A 7,465-nucleotide genomic window follows, 5' to 3' on the forward strand; every position below is an offset into this window, starting at 1 on the left:
CCAGTAGTTGTATTTGTGTCCTTCTGCACTTGAAAGCCTGTAAATTCATTACTTTTTTGTTCCTGCAAATTAATGAATTTTAAATCACATGAGTAAGAGTCATGGGCAGAATATGTGTCATGGTTTGACACTGGCACAATGCCAGTGCCCCCATGAAAATGTGATCCCTACCTTGAATGCTGTGAAGTGGAATCTAGAATAGAGCAAAGCAGGCCCAAGCTTAATAACAGGAAAAAAACTTTATTAAACTACCACTACAAAAGAAAAGAGAAAACTAAAGAAGGGAAAAAAAAAACACACAAAGATCCAAATGAAAACCTTGCAAAACATTCCTCCCCCCACCACCCAACTCCAACAAACCACAGTGAGACACAATCTGGACCCCAATCAGGTTTCCACCCTCCAAACAACCGATACTCAGTCCATCGAGGGAACAGAGTCTCTCCTGTGCCACAGACCCCCCCCCAAGAAACACAGCTCCACATCCTGTGTTTCCATGTCACACATGGCACCGCCCGGAGAAGAGTTTGCCATGGTGACCCTTCTCCTTTCCATGCACAGTGCTCTCACTACCAATGCATGGATGGTCACTGCCTTTAGGATTTTTCCTTTCAAGGATGCCCTGCCAAGAGGGGAGAAAACAACAGTTCAGTTTTTCATTGTTTGGGTCCACAGTCCCCCCCATTTTCCCCTGGGGCCGAGGGCTCAAGAACAGAGATCTTCTTCTCTTCTCTTTCCTTTCCAGGGCAAGGGGGCGCCACCACAAACCCCCTAACCTTTTCTCTGTTCACTCCACTTTTGTCTTTTTTCCCAGCTGAAGCAGGTCTCTTGACTCACTGGCATCCTCCCAAAACACAGTCCCTCTTGAAGGAGAAGATTTGGTTCAGGTTGTGGCTAACCCGGAAAAGTCCAGCCAAAAGCCACTCCTTGTCCGCCTCCCATCCAGAATTCCTCCTTCCAACATCCCAGGGTCCAAGGTGTCCCTCTTCCTCTCTTTCAAACCGAGGAGGGGAAAGGAAAATTCACAAAGCTTTCATTTCTCAAGAAAGGGTTAAAAGTCCGAACTCGCAGGATGGCTCGATGCCCGGACATCCAGCAACTCCCACGCACTGGGCACCTTGCAGCAGCTCCCCCCGCTCCTCCTTCCTCACGGTGGAATTGCTGACAGGACAGGACCGCCGCCGTCTCTTTCTCTCTCCCCCTCGGGAGAGAAACCGGGGGGGGGGGGGGGGAAATGGAGACATCCCAGATTTCTTCCACCCTTCCATCTGCAGGGGCCAGCCCAGTTCCAGTCCTTTCACCACCCTTGGGGCTTTCGGCCTACCTTTCTCAGGCCATGGGGGCTTCCCCTCCCCCACCCAGCTCGTGGCTGGGCAGGGGAGGTTTGCACTGCGCGCTGACCGGAACCAAAGAGAGCGAGTTCCCCTGGGAATTCTGCTTTCAACCCCTCTGTGTTCTCAGAGGCGTGTCTACTTTCAATTGGTCAATATCTAAATTGACCTCTTCCTTCCGGAAAAAATTATCTTTCCGTGTCAAACCACGACAATATGATAGCCAAAATTTAGGAAACAGAAATCCTGCTGAGTGCCAAAGGTATAAATGAATTTTAGTTCCTTTCAGACATTCTTGAAAATCCCATCAATACTATTAAGGGTTTCAACTACTTTTATTTATGTTCATAGAATATTGGTGGAGTCTTCTGAATAGTTAAATTTTTAAAATTCTTCAACTGTGTTGCATATGCCATTCAAAACCTCTAACCTCAAAATACCAAGGTCCAGTCATTTTAGATCATTATGTCAGGTGAATTTATTAATAAAAATTTGTTCTTACAAAGTGTTTGTGCACAGTACACTGGCAGCATGCACCAAAGCACCAGATTATCAATAGACAGATTATGAGAGAGAAAGTATGACTGTATTTTGCAGATGTGCTGTGGATCACTGATATTTACTTCTGCGAATATTTATTTAGACAAAGATACTTGATGTTTAGAAAGGATAAAACCATTCAAAACACCTTTTTACTGTTTAGCATACACAAGACCTGCAATTCTCTAGAAACTGCCCTCAAATAAGCATTATCTTCTTTAGAAAAAAATATTTATATTAAAATTTCTAAGGAAAAAAATTAGAATGTGAATTTAGAAAAATTTCAGTCTTGTCATAATGAAAAATCAGAAAATTATTTCCTTTTTAATTTAAAAAGAAAATATTTATAATGTATCATTAATTCTTTCAAGTGTTTCCTTGACTGATCAGTGCAACATTGGAATTTCCTTTTCTTGTTTTTAGTTGGAATAGGGATTTTGTTTTGTTGTGGGTTTTTGTATTTGACTTTTGTTGTGAAATATTGTGCATTCCAAGTGCAGATATCACAGCTAGTGGGTTTTTTTAACTTTTTACCAAGGCTGGTATATGCCAAATAATTGTGACCATAGGAGCTGACCATGCAATATTCCCTAAACAGTTAGCTGAGAAGAATGGGATTGTTCTTCAAGCTCCTTTATGCTTCTTAGCTGGAAAAATTTCTGTAGTTATTAAAAACATGATAAATTAGACCATTTTCAGCTCCAAATTGCTGCAGTTAGATTAGAAGTAGGAAACTGACCTTCAGCATGATTCAACTGCTACAGTGCCTTGTACAATGGAAACGTTCACAGCAACCATTCTGGACAGACTGTGTCTCTTGGATGAACCCCCTGCATTTGGTCCTGATCCTTTCCCTCCCTTTGCAGCTCTGTCCTTGCAGAAAGTGCTGCTCTGCCCATTTTACATGCTTTTGGAGTCATCAATGCTCAATCAACAATACAATGGCTTGACTGCATGCAGATGTGTGTATGTGCACCCTAAAAGGGACACAGAGGAAACAGGACCACCAGTGACTTACTTGCAGAAAGCTTTAACTTGCTTTCACCTATTTCTTCAGGACATTTATATTTTGCATATATTTGACCTCTAGAATTTTAAAAAATGTTTGGAGTTTGTTGAATCACAAGCTTTTTTTTTTATACTCTTTTTTTCATGGCAACAAAATTTAGGGATGCAGATGGTGCCACAGTGGGGTACACAACAATACAAAGTACATAAAAAAATGATCAGAGCACTGGGAATTTAAAAGAGGTATCAGAGTTCCTCTGGTTAAAAACTTAAACTTACAGGAATACACAACATTATGGGATTACAGGTCATGTCCTAAAAGGAAAATAAAGAAATAATTTAATTCAAATCCAGTGCTTGTATCTATTCCAATTCACATTGCACTTCCTCATAAAATGAAAGCACTTTCAAGGAGAAAGGCAAAGCAAGGGAGAAATATTGTTCTTTTCAACACCAAGAAATAGGCACTCTAAAACAAATTGTTGCTTGTATAGATGCTACTTTTCTACATGTAATATTAGTGGTAATCATACTGGCAATTGTTTTTAACTTTCACATTCAGGGTGACTTCATTGTTTTACAGAGGCATTTTTCCACTTGACTGGTAATACCACTATAAAAATTCTTGATTGCATTTCCTTGCTTTTTGACATTGCATTCCTCATTTGTCATTTGTATGCATACATATGTAAACAGCTTCATGGAAAATTCTATTTGCTTACTCACCTTGAGTGACCCATAATGTACATGATTGCAGTATATAGTAAAAGGCATGTGAATTTAATATGGCCACTTTTCCCAGAAATTATTACAGTCTTTAGAGAAAAAAAGGTAGGAGGGAAGGAGAGAATATATGAGTTTGGAGTTGATATGAAAATATGAGAAGAACCCATCAAAAAAAATGAATAATAAGACACATCACATAAACTCTGTAAAAATCCACAATATTTTTCTAGCAGGCAAATAATTTCATTTTTCCTCTAGATAAATGAACACTTTTATTATGTACTTACTTCCATGGACAGCTTTGAATTCTCAAGGTACAAGAAGCTGTGGAGCATCCAAATGTTCTTTCCATGAATTACCACGGCTGTGGTCTGACACATGTTTATGTGGTCATTTGCACTTGCATAAAAGCAAAATGCTGTGTGACCACAAGTCAGCAGAGTCCAGGTGCCACAAGCCAGTGGTGAAAAGAAAAACAGGGTGTTGAGAAGGCTCCTGTTTTAAATGTGATCTGGAAGGGACATGTCTTGATTTACAGTCTTAGACTCAGATGTTTACTTGGTTGTTCCCAAATTCCTCTTCTGGCTGCTGACTACAAAGGCAAATGATAACTTCTTAGGCAAATTAGACCTTGAAATACTTAGAGAATCCCAGTCTATTGTCTTTACTTTGTAGCAGAATTATCATTGTGACAATAATTCATTCTGACTGTAACAACCACTTATGCCTTGAATTGGGAATTTACAGTTTTACATGTGCTTCTGGAAAATGCAACAACTTCATTAGAAACAGTTTTCTTCTATGTTCTTGCCCTCTGTTATCACAAAGCTAACAAGGAATGAGCTATATCTTACTGTGCCCAACACCATACGTTGTAAGTTCCCTCCTCACTAACTGTAATGTCTGTCTCAGTTTCCATGTAATTAATTTTACAACCCTGTGATTTATTAATTTATTTCCTTTTGAAGATGCATCTACAGGGGTGTGTCCACTTATCAAAATGAGAGGCTTTCCTTTTGAAAACAGTAGGATAAAAATCAGCTAAGTTAGCAAGATCAGAACTTGATGTTAGAAGGTATATTTTTGTTCATGAGATAAATCTGAGATTTTTAGAGGTCTAACTGAAACACTTGGAAATTAATGGTGAATGATGTGCATCCTATTTTTCAGACCACCTCCACCCAGTATTGGATCTTCTATAAAATATATTGAACTGGGAAGAGGAATAGTGAAGCATGCTTGTTTTTCATTTTTCTTCAGTAAAATTCAGATTTTAAATTACACATTCCAGAAAAATATTAAGATTCAATTCTGGGGGAAATCTCATTGTATTATTTCTGGGTATTGTTCTTACCAGAGCAAGGGTGAAAAAATCCAAGGAAAAATAAAGAAAGAAAAAACCCACAAAGTACACAAAGGCCCTTGAAAAGACCCCCACTCCCACTACCCCCTCAAGTAACAATCCCACCACCAACAAGGCAATGCAAACCATGGTGTGATTTGGATGGCACATCCTGGGTAATACATCTGGACAAAAATTCCCACTCTGGCAAACTGTATAAAGAACAACTTCTTGTACCCATATCATTAGCCAGACAAAGATCATCCCAAGTTATGGGACAGATGGCAACTGTGACCACCAAACCCTGCCCTAAATATGTCTTCAGGGATACCTGGAATTTAGACTGTAAGTTAAGCAACCATAGCTGAAACTTGAGAGAATATAAAAGTGATACTGTTGTCTGAGACTTTGGGGAGGTTAAAAAAGTTGGGGAGAGGACTGTATCACTGATAGTGGACAAAAAGAATGATGAGCCATGTGAAAAGCCTACTCAGCAACTGTGCTGAAATAAGCTTAAAGTGGGTAAAAGGTAATTCTGGCAAGGGGAGATCACAATGAGATCACAACCCACCAACTCAAGAAACACACTGACTCAAAAGAGAAAGAATGAGCATATGCCTAATTAACATTAGAAGCAAGGGAATAATTTAACCAATAAAATAAAAGAACTGTGTGGCCAATGAGCATTCCCTCATTTGTCAAAATGTATATATACTGAAAAGAAGAATGATTTTTGGGTCCCCACTACTGAGAAGAGCAGGGTCAGAAAGAACCAAGGGACAGCCCTGCGCCTTTCCCTCTCCCTCTCCTTCTCTCTTTTCATGTCCCTACCTCTCCTTCCCCCTTACACCTCCCTCTCTCTCCTCTCTTCCCACGCCCCATCTTTTTTATTATCTTCTACATCACATCTACTGTTAAATAAAATACATATTATTGAATTTGGCATATGTACTTAATTGCACCTTTATTCAGACAGAGGTATCTCTCAATAACGAACCATAACACTGGCACTGTGCAATCATGCATCAGGAAAAAAGGAATGACACCTAGTTCTGCTCTGGTTTCATAGCACACCACAAGACTAGTGCTTTTGTGAACCAGCCAGCACACTTTGAAGCCAAACCTGAGTGAGTGAGACAAGAAGCTGGAAGAGAGAGGTGGAACAATTTTTTTTATTTTCTAACTACTTGGCTTTACAGTATCTCCTGTCACAGAACTTCTGGACACACACAGCTCAATTGTACCAGCTACTCAATGTCACAAGTCTATAAAGGCTTCACTTAAGAAAAGGGCAAATTAGCTTGCAATAGCTGGGGAGCTAGAGATAATAATTCACTTGATCAGTGTACATTTCCTATCCATAAAGATAAATTTGTGACACTGAAATCATCCTTTTGGGTATTTAGCACTCATAAAGGTCTTGATTTTCTTTAGTTAATGGAGTTCTCTAGTTGCTTCTGAGCTCTCTCAGTCGAGTTAACTGATTTATATTATTTTCTGTGTATTCTAAATCTTTTATGGTAGAAAAAGAAAAGATGGAATAATGAGACTGGTCTCTTGTCTTTGATGCATACTCTCAGTGCTTATCTTTTATATCAAACTTCAGGAACTAGAGCTGGAACATTTCTGTGTAGAGAATAAGTAGAAGCATTATAAAGTTAATGGCTGCATCTATATCTTTAACCGAGATACAAGGGCATAGCTCCAATTGCACTGTCCTACCTCGTTCTTGTGAAGTCATTTATTATGCATGTGGTCACATATTCTATAGATCAAATCAGTAAGATATCTTTGGGACACAGTAATGCATCTTCCTCATACTTTTTTTTCAGATTGGTTTATTTGCTATTGATACTGGTTGTTACAATACGACAGCATCTCATTAGATTTTACTTAATATGATTATGTTAGTGTCTTCATCATTGTCTTAATAATTGGTCCAATCTGATTATTTTTCACTACCAACCTCTGAATTTATGTTTGCTATTAAAAATATGAGGACAGGTAAAAAAAAGAAAAAAAAGCTGTCAAGCAAGAATAATTTTTCTGGACACCTTGCTGATTCCTATTGGTAAATACATAAAGTATCAGCAAACTACAGAAATGCCTTATCAACCCTTTTGAGACAGTGACAGAATTTCATTAACAGTTTTTACTTTTTTTCAAATTATTGTATATTTTCCCTGGTCTTTATCACATGTATATGTAATCAGGACCAATAGATACATTTATGAGCAAAACTGGATGCACCTTTTAGTAATTAGAGGAAAGCATATAGTAAAATATAAGATAAAAATATTGCATTATATACTGCTGTGGCAATGAATCTTCTTGTCCAATTAGCATAGGAATGGCATTCCTGTCTATTCTAGCTCATGGGGAAACAGTGACTGTCAGCAAAAGGTAAGCTGTGCCTAATCTCAGTTTGAAAATAGACTGCATATATTCTATATGGAAATCAGTAAACCAACCTCTTTTCTTTTGCTAAAAATATTATTCCATATTATTGAACCTTAAA

General features: G+C 38.5%; 1 long non-coding RNA gene across 1 annotated transcript; it reads right to left on the reverse strand.

The window, feature by feature from the left end:
• Nucleotides 1-224: 224 nt before the first annotated feature.
• Nucleotides 225-1,462, reverse strand: LOC144247244 (uncharacterized). The gene is made up of 2 exons (XR_013340970.1): nucleotides 1,325-1,462; nucleotides 225-622 (listed from the first exon to the last, which is right to left on the reverse strand). It is a non-coding gene; the product is annotated as an uncharacterized LOC144247244 (long non-coding RNA).
• Nucleotides 1,463-7,465: the final 6,003 nt, after the last annotated feature.

The sequence above is a fragment of the Lonchura striata genome, chromosome 1, assembly GCF_046129695.1.
Source record: "Lonchura striata isolate bLonStr1 chromosome 1, bLonStr1.mat, whole genome shotgun sequence".
Taxonomy (NCBI): Eukaryota; Metazoa; Chordata; class Aves; order Passeriformes; family Estrildidae; genus Lonchura; species Lonchura striata.